This window comes from Equus asinus, chromosome 3 (assembly GCF_041296235.1).
Source record: "Equus asinus isolate D_3611 breed Donkey chromosome 3, EquAss-T2T_v2, whole genome shotgun sequence".
Taxonomy (NCBI): domain Eukaryota; kingdom Metazoa; phylum Chordata; class Mammalia; order Perissodactyla; family Equidae; genus Equus; species Equus asinus.
This window is the reverse complement of record NC_091792.1, coordinates 140,356,500-140,374,412: the sequence shown is the minus strand read 5'-3', so window position 1 is coordinate 140,374,412 and position 17,913 is coordinate 140,356,500. Positions and strand designations below refer to the sequence as shown.

Sequence of the window (17,913 nt, the reverse complement as noted above, 5' to 3'; positions counted from 1 at the left end):
CAGCTGATAGCTTTTGTACAACCTGTCTCAGACAATTTGGTGAGGGTGATTTCAACCCACACGTGGGAGACACCCAGCTGGTTAATAGTCTGCCCCAATCTGCATCAGCTCTCTCCGGCAAAGGCCTTCTCCCCAAGTCACTCAAACGAAAAGGCAACTCCGTGCACCTTTGCTATTAGATGTTTACTGCAATGCAGTCTTGTCTTAGCTCCTGACCTCCTTCATTTGGAACCTGATTTTAGAAACAAAGGATAAAAGGCTGTCTTCACATTTTATTCAGCCCGTTATTGGAGTTTTAAAAGGCCTCTTTTTCTCACCCAAGCCCTCGGTGGCTTAGCAAATATGACCAGTGTGATCAGACTGGAACTTCATTATAGGAGGCGGCGAGGATGCGCAGAATTTCATGAAGGGAGAGTCCTACAGCCCTTCCTCCATGACCAGGTCCTTGAACAGGGCTGAGCGTTATTCCAATATGCATTCGCCCGGCGCCCTGCACTGAGGTCTGCGGGGCGCAGAGATTGCTTTTCCAATTGAATTGAATGCAAACGAGTTTATATTGAAAGAGCAAAGGGACCCCTTTTCTCTCAAGAAGGTCTCCCTGCGAGCGATTTTCATTTTCTCCTTTGGCCTTTTATACACTTTTTTCAGATTTTCTGACATGAACATTTGTTACTTTTGTAATCATTTATTTGAAAATGAATTATGTAAAAGTGAAGTCTCAGAAGACACTGGGACTCTGCCTCCAAGAGGGCAAAATTTTGTTCTGAAAAATGCATACAATGCGGACTTCCCCGTGATCACTACAACCTTAGCTTTATGAAATGATTGTCTTCATCGAGGGACGGATGAAGCTCTGTGGGACCAAGTCTTCTACATCTTTGTAGCTACCAAGATTCAATGCTATATAGATACTGTATCCATATATAAGACACCTCCTGTCCATGTGCCTATGTGTGCACACGTGGTAAAAGCTTTGACTACAGCTTCAAGCTTTTAGCTTAGGCATTCAGGTAATATTTATTTCCTGACTGGAAAGGCAATCTAAGCCCTAGATTCTAAAAATGTACATAACCTTCTTTCTGTGGCCACAAAACCAAATATGTCTTAATAAGACCTCTATCAGCATAATTGATGGAGCCTCAGTTTTCTCCAACCCCTAAAACTTTTGTTTCTTAACCGAGTGGAAGGGATGGATTCTGAACTCTTCTTGCTGCAGCAGGCTGTGACAGTTACTCTTTCATGGATGCTCTGCTCCACCTCGGGACCTCTCCTTGTCACATGGCTGCTCCCCCAAGGGCTGCCATCTCTTATAATCGATGCTTCCCTCAACACACACACACATATGTACACACACGTTGCTGCAATTGCAGCCACCCTCCTGGGGGATTAGAGTCTATTGGAACAAAGATTCGCCTAAACGTGCATTGCATTGGAATGCTTCTCCCAAACTTCGAGGTGCTCCATGTTCTAGGGGAGTATATGTACCTCAAATGTAATGGAGAGAAGATTGTTCGTCCATCCTCGGCTCCATCTGGGCAGTGGCAGGAAGCTCCCAGGGGATGTGTGCTGCCTACCTTTTCTCTTTGGGTTGGAAAAGAAACATGAGAGAAAAATTCACTTGTGCCTTGGCCATTCTTTCTCTTAGTGAATAGCTAGCTGTGCTCTTGCTCCTCTGTACTAGTCAAGGGTTACTCCAGAAGCCCAGAAATCTCTACCGGGCTCGAAGTAGCTTTCTTGGAAAAGCAGGGCATGGAGGATGGTAGTGGGCTTTGGAGGCATTAAGTCAAGGAAACAACAAGGGCACAGAAATATCCCTGGTTGAGGGGAACCAGAAGTTCACTGGTTAGGTGTCTAAGAATAAACAGGCTTAAGTGACTTTCCCAGTGTCTCAGAATTCAAGAGTGGGAGCAGAGAAGCTCCCATAGTCGAAACAGAAATAGAAGTAGAAGGTTTTAATGAATATACTGTAATAGTTAAAAGCAACTTATTGTTTTCCAGAGACTGTGCTCAGCAACTTTTATGCATTACCTCACTTATCCTTCCATCAACTGCATGATGTAGGTTCTGTTATTATCATCATTCTACAGAGAAAACTAAGAGATGCAGAGGTTAATCACTTGCCCAAGGGCAGGCAGTAAGGGGAGAAGAGGAAAAGACTCAGCCAAGTGTATGCTCTCAGCCACTAATCTACGATGCGGTCCCTGTGCCCAAGGATCTATTAGTCTATTAGAATTGAAAAGTCCACTTTATGAAACAACAAGGATAAACAATTTACGATTAAATGATAAATTGTGGGGGCCGGACCCGTGACCAAGTGGTTGAGATCGTGTGCTCTGCTTCGGCGGCACAGGGTTTCCCCGGTTCGGAACCTGGGTGCGGACATGGCACCACTTTTCGAGCCATGCTGAGGTGGCATCCCATGTGCCACAACTAGATGGACCCACAACTAAAGATATGCAACTATGTACCTGGGGGGCTTTGGGGAGAAAAAGGAAAAAATTTTTTTTAAAAAAATCTTAAAAAAATAAAAAAGAATGTTTCTCCCTTTAAAAGAAAAGATAAATTGTGTAGGATGCATCATAAGTTCTACAGGAATTCAGAGTAGGAAGAAATTAAATCAATGGGACCTAAAGTAGTCAGGAAAGACGATGAATGTTCTGGGCTCCGAAGGATGCGGAGATGTTAGTTGAACAAAATGTTGAGGTGACAACATTTAAGGAAAGAGGACAGTGTAATCAGGAATGCACTCAAGAACAACTGGCATTTTTGTGTGTGTGTAAGGTAGATTGTCGCTGAGCTAACATCTGTGCCAATCTTCTTCTATTTTGTGTGGAATGCTACCAAAGTGTGGCCTGATACATGTTAGGTACCAGGTGCACTCCTGGGGTCCGAACCCATGAACCCCAGGCCAACAAAGCAGAGGACACGAACTTAACCACTACACTACCAGGCCAGCCGCAAGAATAACTGGTATTTTTGAGGATAGAGAGAAAGAAATGAATTAGAATGGAAAGGCCAGTCTCTGAATCTGCCTTGTCTTCCCATTACTTCACAATATTATTATTATTTTTAATTCAGACTCTTCCTTCAGAATCTGAAAAAGGCTATGGGTTCTCTTTCCTTTCCAATACACTCTACAAATTGTATTGTGCAGAAACACTACAGCAGACCCCTCCACACACACATAGACCTTCCTGCTCCAACCAAGTCAATCCAGGAACCTCTGCAGCAGAACTCTGCACTAAAATTTCCTAGGTTGGATTTTTTTCTAGATTAAAGAAAGCCAGGTACCAAGTAGTGTGAGAACCACCTGGGACAGGAAGACCAGATGTTGTATCTCAGTAATTTCAGCCTCAGTCTAGGTCCTCAATGTCAGGAGACTCTCTATTTCGGCAATTTCAGCTTCCATCTAGGTCCTCAATATCCATGTCCTGAAGTACTCCGTTCCTTGACTTGAGAAATACTTACAGAACACCAAGGATATATAAGGTAGGCTCTGTTCCGGGCACTGAGGAAACAGTCTGGCAGGACCCGGTCTCCAAAGAACTCAGGATGAACCCTCTTGTCTTGGTTCTCACCCTGAGGTTTCTGTTCATCATCTAGCTTTGGCATTCTCCATGGGGTGAAGGATGCCTTAGCCTTTGGCAGGATTCAGGATATTCCCCATTACCCTGACACTTCCTTTCCCCAGCCTACGTCCTTGATTCACCTCACATTTGCCTGCTCAACAAATCCTTCTTAAGATAATTTCACTCTCACTTCTAGATTTTCTAAAATACAACTCTCTCTATATATGTGGATGCTGTTTACAGATCTAGAAGGTCATGTGGCTTTCAGAAGCCAGGCACCTTTAAAGCTAGAAAGTTCAAAACTTGGCTTAACCACTTCCTGGCTGAAATGTTATGGAGAAGATGAAACTTCTTGGCCTTAGTTTTTGGATCTGGTAAGTGGGAATAATAATCATGTCTACACTTCGCAATTGTTGTACGGAAAAGAAATATACCTGACATTTGGCACTTAGTAGCTGTTCAAAAAACTGTAGTACATCGATCCTTCCATTTTTATCAGCATGTGTTTTGCTTTACACTTTAAACTCTTAGCAAAATAAACAAACAAAAATACCAGAATCACATGTGTCACTTAATCTGGGGGAGGTAAATTTTTGTGGTGACATTAAAGAATTAACCAGTACCTTCTTCCTGTCTCTCAAAGTTTGGCATTATGCCTGATTTCAGTTATCAAAGATAGTGTTGCCTAAATTTGGTCTTCTACTTCAAATGAGATACATGTCCTGATTATTTGGCTAACCATGCAACGAGATACTTTTTACTTTAAAACATCACTTGTGAGTCCCTCTGTCGCTAGGGATCTATTTCAGGGCCAGAAGACCTTGTTAGACCATTTCTTGCAATCAATTAGTAGGTGTATAGGTAAAGCTATCAATTCTTTAGCTGCCCTCTCCCTGTATGTTTTGATAAATTGCTCTTCTTTTTATTGAAGATAAAACACCCAAGAAATATCCTAAGCAGATGTCATTGCATTCCAGAGAATTTAAAAGTTATATCCATTTCTGGCTCAGCTTCTCATTCCAACAGAAAGCAGGAGGCTCCCACCCACCCACCCCGCTTAGTGAAAAGCAGCCCACTCTAGGCTCCCTGAGGATTCCGGACAAAAGCACACACGGATGCCTTCAAAAGTTACTGTGGATGCAAAATACCACCATTAAAGGAACTATTTTAAACTAAATTGATTCTTTGTTCTTTAGCCAATTGGCTAATCCTCCTCTTGAGACATGCTTCCATTTCGGAAAGCTAAAAACCCAGCTCTCGGACTGAGACGAAGAGGAGGCGAGGGATCTGCTGACATAGACATTAAGTAGGATTGAGCCGAGAGGGCAGCTGCATCCTGATTAGCTACTTGATTCCAGGCTCTGTGGTCTTTTGTTGCAGGAGCACGTCAGTGGGAGGGACAAGAGAAGCCAAGGGAAACTGAGAGAGCAAGACCTGGGTGTCTGAGTCAGGGACGATGCCAGCTGGGATGGCCCATCACAAACATGCCAGCCACTGGATTCCAGTGGTGATTCTCTTCCCTGCTGGTATTTTTGAAGTCATTCCAGCTTCCTGATCTTTGTGAGAAAACTCTGATATCCTGGTCTTCATCTGCACGATATAGTCCCGAGGAGAATCCTTAGATGTAGACAGCAAACCATTCAATCTACTACACAGGGTTCATGTTGCATGTTCTGTAAGGGAGGATTCAGGGGCAGGGGTGAAGGGGAGACCTATAGGAATAGGGAGGAAGATGGAATAAGTCCGGGAAGACAGGGCCTTGGCCAGAGCCTCGTAAATATCTCTCTTAAACTGAGCATTTACAACAACTCTTTCTTTCATTTTTGACCTTTTGCTATTATTTCATTATTACGTGGTGTCTGTTCAATGTAGATAGACAAATAGAAAAAAGAATATCCATAAAGCCAAGTCCTTTAATCCTTTCAGTCACTTACATACAAATATACGTATATATACATCTTTTACATAAATGAGATATAGTCTAAATGATTTTTACTTAATTATATACATTATTCACTCATTTTGGGCTAATAAATTGTGATGGTTAATTGTGTACATCAACTTGACCAGGCTACAGGAGCACAGATGTTTGGCTAAACATTATTTCTGGGTGTGCCTTGGAGGGCGTTTCCAGATGAGATTAGCATTTGAATAGTAGACTGAGTAAACCAGATTGACTTCCCCACTGGGGGTGGGCATCATCCAAACCCCAATCCATTGAGAGCCTGAACAGAACAACAGGTGGAGGAAGGAAGAATTCACTCTCTGCCTGACTCTTTGAGCCGGACGTTGATCTCCTACACTTGGACTGGGACTTATACCATTGGGTTCCCTGGTCCTCAGGCCTTCAGACTTGGACAGGAAGTGCACCACTGGCTTTCCTGAGCCTCTAGTTTGCACACAGCAGATCATGGGACTTAGCCTCTATAACCGTGTAAGCCTTTTCCTTATAACAAATCTCTCTTACTCTCTCTGTATATATACACATATATATTTATTTATGTAAACATTAATTAGGGTTCTCTGGAGAACTCTAACTAGTACATAATATGCATCTACACTAATATTTGCAGTGATTGCACAGAATCCCATTGTATTCCTGAGCCATAACTCAATTTTTCAGCTTTCTATTTCCAAATGTTCAGCTATTATAACCAACTGAGGAAAGCATTCTTGAACACACATTGTTAAACATTGTTCTAAATATCCTGGCAGGCAGGTGGCTTGATCTTCCCTCCCTCCCCAGTCCCTAGTTTCGATGCCTAGATTATGATGGATGATGTAGGCCTGAGCAGTTGCCTGGGGTAAAGGAAAGCACAGCACCACACACTCAATCCAATAGACTCCCAAGAGCTGGGTCAATCTAGCCATCCTCTGAGGCTCTGACACTATCGTCATCCTCAAATTACGATTGTACATGTGCTTTGTGGGAACACACAGGGCACGTGCTTTCCAGACAGATCAGTTGATTCAACCTTACAAAGCACAGCCTGAGGGGTCACCTGATAAGATGAACTCAACCCCAACCTAAAATGAATCTAGGTCAGAACTGAGCTTCTAGCATCCACCTTAAGGGATTCAGAACAATGGGATCATATTATATGGTTCTCACATTCCCACTCTCTTTTGAATATTTTTTAAACATAGCAGCTCTATGATTGATTGGCTTGGGAGGCTGCACTGGGGAAGAGTGAGTTGGAGTAGGTGAGTATAACTGTCTCCAATTAGAAGAGCCATCGGTACACGTAATAAAATATTCAAAGGCTTCCCAGGGATGTCAACTTATTCATAATTGAGTTAAATGAATCACTGAGGCCTTTAATCTCTCATATAACATGTCTCTGAAAAATTTAAACTGGAATCACAGTTTAATAATAAAAAAAAAAAGTCTCGCAAATGTTCCAGTCACCTAGAAGGATCTGTCATTTTCTATGGCTGCTTCATTAAGCACTCCCACGTTTGAAGTAGTTCAGGATTTAGGCTTGAAGGTCCTTAATGTGAAACATATCTAGACAGTATGAATGGCACTGCCTTTCACGTTTCAGGGCAATTTTAAATTATTTTTCATCTGGAAAAAAAACAAAAGACAAAAACAAAAATAAAGGAACAGAAATCCTTCAACTGCTTACCTTCATTGTATCTCCAGTGTTTTAAAGTTCAAATGCAGGTGTTTAGAAGAGCCTCAAATGGGAATTACTTCTGTGTGGCTTCTGCCCCTGAAATTTCTTTACAGTGATGTAATTTGTCAACGAAAATAATCCATAAAATGAAAATTTGGGAGAGTTTATTCTGAACTAAAATCTGAGGACCATGGCCTGGGGCCTTTCTTCCCAAAGGAAGAAAGGGCACCAAAGAAGTGAGGTATACAGAGTGATTATATACCTCCATACAGGACGTTTCACATATAATTGAAATGTCCCTCCCACAATAGTCACAAGATTGCCCTGTCGGGCACAGCGCTTGATGGACACAGCAGGTAGTGGGCGTAGCAGGAGGCAAGTCTACTGTCTTGAGCTGGGTGGTCACAGGTGAGCACAGCAATCAGTTCCTAGCCTAAGGAAAGATGCTTAATCCTTAAGGAAATGCCAATGTTGGGAGGGGGAGGGAAGTTGCACCTTTATCTCAAGGACCTTTGTTCTTGCCACAGGGAATGTCTAAAGCAGATATACAATGCATGCTCAATGGCCACGGTCAGGCCCTTTTGGAAAAACAAGGTCAGGCCGAATTAGGTTTACACCAAATGGCTTCCTCATATGCTCCAAAATATACTATTGCTTGCCATTTCTATTTGTCAAATTGCTGATGCCACGTCATACCAGCTAATGTGAGTCAACAGGGCACATCTCTTCCCAAATCCATATTCAGAGAGAGTTCAGTTAGGTAGATTGAAATTGGTCATAGTGGGAGTTCTTACACCATAGAAATTGGCAAATGCTACTAATTGGTCTTTTTTTTCCTGTAAGAGCCAGTTGTAAAACATTCACCAGTACCTCACTGCTTCGTGCTCTTGCCCACAGCCCAATAATTCTCTGCTCAAGTGTTGCTAGTGCACAAGTCAGCCTCTGGCTGACCACGGAAGTGTTTCTTTTCTACTTAATAAAAGATTAATTTTAGACTCATGAATGATAGGCATTTTCTTCTGTCCTAAGAAAAGACTAAAATTCTACTAATAATTCTCATTTTCACTTTAATATTCCCAAGACACAGTGAACTCTCACAGTAGTTAAAATAAGAAATTAAATTAGGAACTCTTGAACAGCTTATTATAAAGTGTTCATATATCCATTTATCAAACCATGAAGATTTTCAGAATTGCTGTGGCTGTTTCCTGCGTTGTTCTGGTTAGTGAGCAAAGTCTAGCTATGAGTGCATCCTTGATGCCCAGTCCCCAGCAAACATTTAGCATTCAGCTGTGTTGATTGACTTACATGCCACAAAGCCCAGACTTAGATCCTAAATGAGAACTGCTACTTCTCTGCCATGAATTAGTATCTTTCCACATGAATGCATTAAATAGCCATCATTAATAACCACCCAGGCATGAAACTGACAGAAAAAAGATTCGCAGGTCAGGACTATCACACCAGCCTCATTTGTTCATTGATTTATTAAAATTTCATGGTTAAGGTAATGCAAATTTTAGTTATGCTAACCTACATAGAACTTAATACTTTCTCTGCCAGGCTACATTATCAAACGATGTCTTTTTTAAATCTTTTATTTTTTTAGTGGAAAAGGAGAATTAAATAGGGACCTAGATATGTAGAAAAGGCTTAAAATATCCCACTAAAAGCCAATAGCTCACGGAAGCTTTAGCACAATACGAAACCACTCTCTATGCCAACTGCCATGTCTAATAAAAACTGGGAAGCTCCAACTGGCTGCTCGGTCTCAAAAGAAAAGAAAAGATCAAAAAGCTACCTTTTTTTTACCTAAGTTTAGACACTCTTGGGAATCCCTCAACCTAGACCTCTTCCTGCCTGAACTCAGTAAACGGGACGGATCCAATCCACCTATTGTAACAAATTAGCACATACTTAGCAGCTTAAAACAACAGAGATTTATGATCTTACAGTTCTGAACATTGGAAGTCCAAAACGGGTCTCAGAGAGCTGACATCAAGGTGTTGGCAGAGCTGCATTCCAGCTTCTAGAGGCTGCCCACATTCTTTGACTTGTGGCCCCTTCTTCCATTTTCACATCCTTCAGGGTGTCATCTTTAAATCCCTCTCTCTTTTTCTCTCTCTCCTCTGCTTCCATTTTCACATCTCTTTCCCTCTGTCTGTCCTGCTTCCCTCCTCCCTTCCCCTTACGAGGACACTTGCCATTACATGGGGCCCACCCAGATCATCTAGGATAATTTCCTGTCTCAAGATCTTTAACTTAACCACATCTGCAAAGTTCCTTTTGCCTTGTAAAGCAACACATTCACAGATTTTGAGGATTAGGGCACGGACCTCTTAAAAGGGTCATTATTCTGTTTAGCACAGTGAGGAGACTGCCATTGGGAGCTGGAAAGAGAGTGGCACGTGGTTTGCAGTAAAATCAATTGGCAAAACTATTGCCTATATTAACGTGAAAGATAGACAATAGACTTGTGCATCTTACTAAGGAGATTTTCAGGCAGAATGTTAAAAGTGCTGACTTTCTTGTATAAGGAAGAGAGAGATTAGCTACAGAGAGAACTGTTCAGTTTAGAAGTGGAATTTCAAGGAAATATAGAAGAACCAGGATGTACTGAGCTGGAAAACAAAACTATTTCACATTTTCACTATCTTTAGTCAGAAAAACACTCAAAAAGTAAGAAATGACCTCAAGGTTGAGATCAAATCAAAAATTTATCTCTAAGACCTTTTACGAAGACCTCAGAAAGATTTTAGCAGAGCAGTTAGACCCTCTAGTTAGACCCTCTCAACTAGAATAAAGAGTTTCTAAAAATCTTAAAGGCTAGGTCCCATAACACTCTAACACTCAGCCCAAAAGTGAGAGAGGTATGTCTCAAAAAGGATTATTGGGCTGGCCCGGTGGTGTAGTGGTTAAGTTTGCAGACTCCACTTCAGCGGCCCGGAGTTTGCAAGCTCAGATCCCGGGGGCAGACCTAGCACCGCTCATCAAACCATGCTGTGATGGCATCCCACATACAAAGTGGAGGAAGAGTGCCACAGATATTAGCTCAGCAACAATCTTTCTTGAGCAAAAAGAGGAAGACTGGCAACAGATGTTAGCTCAAGGCCAATCTTCCACACACACACACACACACACAAAAGAATTGTAGATATGGATTTAGGAACACGAGAAGTGAACACAGTCAGATTCACAGAATTCCCAGAGAGTGGCCAAATGTAAAAGCTTTGTCCCAACTCAGACTAAAAGGGGCAGAGACAGTTCAAAATGAAAAGAGGCTCTGGGCCCCCAAAATTCTACAAGCAGGAAGCAAGTTGAGAAAGCTGTTTAGCTACAAACACAGACTATTTCTTTAAAAAAGGAGAGTCCGGAGGATAGAGGCAGGGCCACAGAGAATGATGGATTAGGGAGCCATCCCAAGGGACAGAACTTGGCCCTAATCAAGGAACCTTTCCTTCCTCAGAATAAGGAGCCCTAACACCGTGTGCCTGGCAGGAGTTCAGGATCACTAGGGACCAGTGACTGCTATGCGCCTCCCCCTTCTCCTCTGCTTTTGTTTTTTGTTTTGCTTTGCCTTGCTTTGCTTTTGCAGGGAAAGGCAGACTGCCACATGCAGCGCCTCATTTGGATGTGTCTGGAGTCATGGACGCTTGATTACCCTATGTTCTCCTACAAATGACCTTCAGGGCTTGTCTGGAGGTTCTAGCAGGGAAGCATGGCTACTCCTATACCCTTGACCAAAGAATGATCCTCTTCTATCTGGGAAGGTCATCCTCTTCCACCGAGCATGCAGTTTGCCGAGGGATGCACATGGAGGGGAATAAAGGCGGGGGGCACCCACCCAGCCTGCCAGCTCAGCCAAATCAACCCTGGCGATCAATGAGGTGACAGATGTTGCAGCCAAAGTGTCCTCACATCTTACCTCTTTCTCCTTTTGGAATGAGACTGTCTGCTGTGGTTATCTTGACTTTCCTCTGTCTCATTATTATATATTTGAGTTACATTAAGGACTTCTAAAGGAATGATTTCATTTATTCTTCATAGCAACTTTAAGTGGTAAGTACTATTATAATTTCCATTTTATTTTATTTTTTATTTTTATTTTTATTTTTTTTAAAGATTGGCCCTGAGCTAACATCTCTTGCCAATCTCTTTTTCTTCTTCTTCTCCCCAAAGCCCCCAGTACATAGTTGTATATTCTGGTTGCAGGTCCTTCTAGTTGTGGCATGTGGGATGCCGCCTCAGCATGGCCTGATGAGTGGTGCCACGTCTGCACCCAGGATCCGAACCAGTGAAACCCTGGGCCACTGAAATGGAGTGTGTGAACTTAACCACTCGGCCACGGGGATGCCCCTTGGTTTCCATTTTATAGATGAGGAAATTGAGATACATAAAAAGCTAAGTAATTGGGCAAAAGTTATGACTAGCAAATGGCAGAGGCAGAGTTTGAACCAGGCAGGCTGACTCTTGAGCCCACGTTCTGAACATGACCAGGATGACCATGCCAGTGTGTTCAAAGGTTTTAAGGAAGGTGGGGGGTGATAGAGTCTTTTATCACTTGAAAGTCAAGGGCTTCAGTGAAGCTATTGGAGGGCCCTGCTTAATTCTGGTCAAGATCTGTCAAAGCCATCAGGAAACTTTGCAGTGCTACCTGTATTTAAACACAAGACCCAATGTTTATTTTCATTGTGAGGCAAGTTTTTCTGGCAGTCAGTGGGGAATTCTCTATCGTCACTACTTGGAATGCTACTCAAGCCACTCTCTACTTGCTGAGACTTGTGAGCAGTGGAAGATAGGAAGACTTGAACTTCAAAACACTGGACTCCTCCAGCTTCCTTTGAATGTGACCCACTATGCCCCTTGTACAAATAAAGAGCATTTTTTACATGCAGAAGTGACAACCTCATGTTCTGCAATGACCTTTCCTCATCGTTCCATCAGTGTGTCATGACAGTGACAAATCCCAGCCTTGTGATGCTCAACCTCCAGTTAAGAAAAGCTGCAGATTTCCTAAGTTTTCATGTGCTGAGGCATAAAGGAAAAACATTCTCTTACCCTTATTTACCCTTCGCTTGTTGTGAGGTGATCAAAGATACAGTTTAGACAAATCTTCCTGTCTCTCTTGTGGGTAAACTTTGTATAAGGGCCCCAGGTTGGTGGCTTTGCAAGATGAACATAGCATTAACGATATCAAAACACACAGTATTATCTGAGAAGAAGTTCACTTCTACTTGGTGTCATCAGAGTATGTTTTCAGAAGAGACAACGTAAGAAGTGGTCTCAAGTCAATTTACTTAACAATTCAACCTTGCAAACTGCAACTCCAGCAAAGGAGCTATTAGGCAACTGTTTCTCCATGGGTGGCATCTACCAGGTGATGCTCAGACTTGCTTTGACTACCACCATGTAGTTCTTCTCAAAGTGTAGAGAGTATCCAGTCACTTACGTACTTAAATTTGTCCCATACAAGCTGTGTAACTTTGGGAAGGTGACTGGATATCTCTAAGCCTCAGTTTCCCTAGTGATATAATAGGGATAATAATACTCATACCAGAGGATGGATTGCTGTAAGATGGATCAATCAGGGTTCTGAGTTGCGAGCAACAGAAACCAATTTTGGCTGAGTTAAGCAGAAATGGGATGTATTGAAAAAATCACCTAAAATGATGGGAACCAGGCATGAAGGTTGTGCAGAAAAAACAACAGCCAAAGTCAAGCACAAGGCTGGTCTGGAAGGGTCACTGTCATGGATAGTGGCAGTATTGCCACTTCTTTCTCTTACTGATGCCTTGTTCGAACTCTGGGGCGGGGTATGACTGGTTGTCCGAAACTGGAGCACATTCTTGATTTTGGCTGCAAGGGTGCAGCTTCCAAAGTAGGAGGTAGTCCCAGCCTCCCAGCAAGAGCCACTGGGGGGAGAATTAATGAAACACGAAAAAGAGAATCAGATGATGGGAAGCCAAAAATAAATACAAATGTTCTCTCTCTGAAGATTAAATGGGATTATATTCCCCAAACAGTACCCAGCACACAGTTAATTATAAACAAATGTGAGTTCCATTTTACCTTCCTTTGGGTCAATATCTTTACTGTTGATAGTAGTATTAATGGAATTTATAAAGCATATTCATGTTATTTGTAGCACTTATTTACTCATTTATTATTTCTTTGCTTTTTTTATAGCTGTTTTAAGGGAACTATGCCTCAGGCCCCTGAAAACAGTAAATATTTGCAAGATTGTAAAAAGAGGTTCATGCGAAACTTGAAAAATAGGAGTTTCTTTCATTTGCATGATTTTTAGACTTTGCTATAACTTCAGAAACTCTGTCTTATTCTTCTCCATTCACTGCATAAAAACTCAATTGATACTTTCAGCATTTTGAATATGACAAGGCTCTAAATATGAGCCTTATGAGTGCTGATGAGCAGACAAGGCTACCTGGGAATGTGACTTGTTGTCTAGTAGTACTCTGCTCGTTTTCTTCCTTAATGACTAAGTCACTCCCTGGAAATAAATGAGTTACTTCCAGACACATGCAGACTCTCAGGCCCTTGGGGCACTCTTAGTGACTGGAGAAAGATAGACTAATGTGCTACTGTTGAGTCCAGCCCAATTCACCAGCTCTGTGTTTCCCTTTGGCTATTCAAGCTGCTTAGGAGGCAGGATAACTTATTATTAGGAGAGCAGAACTGAGTTCAAAACTTTCCTTCATCACTCACTAGCTGTGTGACTTCACCTCTCTGAACCTCAGTTCTCTTATCAGAGTGTTAGTCTGAGAATTTTGTAAAGCACTATCTATAAAGTGGCTAGTAGAATGCCTGGTTCATAATTTATTCTCAATCAGTGGACGACATAGAGACCATTGTGGATAAACTTATGTTCTGATTTACTAAATCTATTGTATTTCTTTCCTTTCTACTAAAGATATAGAATTATAGTATAATAATGACAAAAACCAAACCCTTTGAGGGCAGGGATAGTGTTTAGATAATTTGCCCTCCTGGAGTTAGTAGAGTGCCCTGCAGAGAGAACAGAATCTGTGTCCATTTAATGAGAGATGATGGGACTAGAACTCATGGACAGACCTTTGTGGTCAACTGAAAAAAATTCTGGACTTTTAGACGGTTGTACGACAAGCTCCAGACAGACAAATTCCATAATATCACAGGGTATGGTTAAGGATGAGGATTTATTTGCGAAATTTAAAAAACACGAGTTAGCAAGAGAAGAAAGTACACAGTTCTGACATGTCTCATCATCCTCAAGAGAGGCGATCTGGGGTCAGCCTTGTCCCCCCAAGAAACTGTGGGGATAAATTTCAGGGCAGGAATGTGTCCCCTAATACTGTACTTTCTTATCTGGTGCTATGATCTGAATGTTTGTGTCCCCTCAAAATTCATAGGTTGAAATCCTAATGCCCAGTGTGATAGTGATAGGAAGTAGGACATTTGGGAAGGGCTTAGATGATGAGGGTAGAGCCCTCATGACTGGGATTAGAGTTCTTACAAAAGAGACCTCACAGAGATGCCTTGCTCTTCCCACTATGTGAGGACACACATAGACCAGGGAGAGGGCTTTCACCAGAACCCGACCATGCTGGTGCCTTGATCTTGGATTTCCAGCCTCTAGAAGTGTGAGAGAGAAATTCCTATCGTTTATAAGCTACCCAGTCCATGGTATTTTGTTAAAGCAGCCAAAAAAGACTAAGACAGAAAATCTAACATGGGAAAGTGGCCTTGTCAAGTGGGTATGGTGTGGAGGGAGAAGACAGAGTAATGTGCCCCATAATGATTCAATCAGTGACGGACTGTGTATAGGATGGTGGTCCCGTGAGATTAGTACCATATAGCCTAGGTGTGTAGTAGGCTATACCATCTATCTTTGTGTAAGTACACTCTGTGATGTTTGCAGAACTGTGAAATCGTCTAATGACGCATTTCTTAGAGTGTGTCCCCGTCGTTAAGCTACACATGACTGTACACTACTTGGAATCCAGATACTCTGGATTTGGGTGCGGCTGTTTACAGGAGTTTTCTGGGAAAAGCAGTTTCCCAGTACTTAGAGACTTTGGGGCCTGTGGGTCATTGCAGGCCCTCCTGCTGGGGGAGGAAGCTGAGTCATGGGGAGGATCTTCTCCCTGAGATGGAGTGAGCCCCAGTGCTAGTCAGTTCATTGTTCAGATGATTCAGAGACCCCTGGAGTCATTTTTAGACAATCCTGCTTGTAATACCACATAGAACTACCTACAGATGTCACATTTGGACTCTACTGAGATACTTTAGTAAGAACAGTAGTATACCATGTTGCTTTGTTGCTTTGATAATATTAATCTTTTATGTTTCTCCTCGAGTGCTTCTGTTTATTAAGTTTTTCTTTTACTTTCTCCAACATTTTTACCAATAACTACTATTTCCTAGGCTCCTACTTTATATAAGTCACTTGACATAAAGTTCTCCCAAGAACTCTGAAGGGAGACATTAAATCCATTTTGCAGATGAGGAAATGAGTAGCACAGAATTGAAATGATTTGCTAAAGTCGTCAGAGCTAGTACCTGGTCAGGTTGGACCTGAAACCCAGGTCTCTGCTTCCAGAGGTTGAGCTCTGCCTTTCTGTTAGATCCTTCCTTACAGATAGTGAGGAGGGAGGAAGAGTTGTGCCTTTGTTGGTTTTTCCTTTTGCCAAAGAAAGCAACAGAATGCAGTGGTTTTCTCTTACCTCTATAAGGCTCAGAGGACTGGGGATCCTTGCCACACTGGGCAGTCAACACCAGGAGTGCTCGTTAGCTAGCATCCCCAAAGAGGAAGCAATTATGTCCACTCTGCCCTCATGCCACACAGATTAGCAGGAATGTGGACTGGAACGTTACGGATATCAGCCAAAATTATTCACGCATATCTACAGGCCTGCAAGTAGCTCACTAACAGTCTATTTAATTCAGCTGGTCAACCAAATTAGTCTAAGCATGCTATCTGCCATGTTGGCTTCCTCAATTACTAATGAGAAAAATCGAAAAAAACTGGGTACTCAGAAAGCATGCCAAAAAAAGTGAGCATCACCATTTTAACTTAGCACAAATATTGTCATAAAAAAATGTCCATTGTTTTAGACCAATCTATTTCCCCTGTGGAACTTTGAACTGTATCCCTAATTGGACATTTATCATGTCTTACGATATTGGACATTCTACCTGAAATCCTGAAATTGCTGCAAAGCCTCAACCTCTTATTAAAAAGGCCTGTCACGAGCCGTCCCACCGCCCAGACCCCGGTCGGAGCATGCGCGGGCCCCTTGGCGCCAATTGCAGACCGCCTCACCGGCGCGAGTCTCGCGGGTTCCCGGCCGGCGCGCGTTCGCTCCCTCCCGGCTCCAGGATGATCGGCCAAAAGACGGTCTACTCTTTCTTTTCCACGAACCCCGCCAGGAGGCGACGTGCCCGCAGCCCCGAGCCGGCCGACCCGGGGGCTGGCGTGGCGGCGGTGGCTGAGGAGAGCGGGCATGCGACGGCCAGCCCAGCCAAGAAGGCTCGAGCAGGGCAGGAGGACCCCGGCACGCCGCCCTCCTCGCCGCTGAGCCCGGAGCAGCTGGACCGTATCCAGAGGAACAAGGCCGCGGCCCTGCGCAGACTTGCGGCGCGCAACGTGCCCGTGGGTTTCGGCGAGAGTTGGAAGAGGCACCTCAGCGGAGGGTTCGGCAAACCGTATTTTATAAAGCTAATGGGGTTCGTTGCAGAAGAAAGAAGACATCACACTGTTTATCCACCCCCACACCAAGTCGTGGACCCAAATGTGTGACCTAAGAGATGTAAAGGTCGTCATCCTGGGCCTGGATCCGTATCACGGACCCAATCCAGCTCACGGGCTCTGCTGCAGTGTTCAAAGACCGGTTCCACCTCCCCCTCCCAGCTTGGAAAACGTTTATAAGGAGCTGTCCGCAGACATAGACGGTTTTGTTCATCCTGGTCATGGAGATATCTGTGTGGGCCAAACAAGGTGTTCTCCTACTCAACGCTGTCCTCACGGTCCGGGCGCATCAGGCCAGTTCTCACAAGGAGAGAGGCTGGGAGGAGTTCACCGACCGGTCGTGTCCTGGCTAAATCAGGACTCGAATGGCCTCGTGTTCCTGCTCTGGGGCTCTTATGTTCAGAAGAAGGGCATTGCCATCGACAGGAAGCGGCCCCATGTGCTGCAGACTACTCACCCTCCCCGTTCTCCGTGAACAGAGGCTTCTTTGGGTGTAGACATTTCTCTAAGACGAACGAGCTGCTGCAGAAGTCCGGCAAGGAGCCCATCGACTGGAAGGAGCTGTGACCTTGCACTGGGGGGCCTCCGGGCAGTTTTCTCGTTGCTACTGTTGAAGTACCTGTCTGTTTCAAAGTTGAATTGAGAAGATAATCTCCCTAGTTCTTAGCACTCTGCGTAAGGGGACAGTTTGAGTAAAATAGCCGTGAACCGGGCTGCCCAGTTTATCGAGCAGAAGCGGCCTAGGCTGTCCCGTGGCCGCGTGTCTGCCTTTGCAACGTGGCTTTGGCCTGAGACGTGCCGTCAGCCAGAGCTCCTGGGAGAGAGATGAGCCGCGTGCTCTGGCCTCGCTCCCTCTGCTGCCTGGTTCGGGGAGGCCGGGAGATGAGCGCGTCTTTGGACGGCCAGCTGCTGCTTGCTTTACCGGTAGGTTAGACTTTAGCTTATAAGGTGTTGGGTGTGTTTATTTAGAAGGGCCCCT

The 17,913-nt window shown here is 43.6% G+C and overlaps 1 pseudogene; it reads left to right on the top strand.

Moving 5' to 3' along the window:
• The first annotated feature begins 16,565 nt into the window (after positions 1-16,565).
• On the top strand, positions 16,566-17,501 carry LOC106840537 (uracil-DNA glycosylase pseudogene; annotated as a pseudogene).
• Positions 17,502-17,913: the final 412 nt, after the last annotated feature.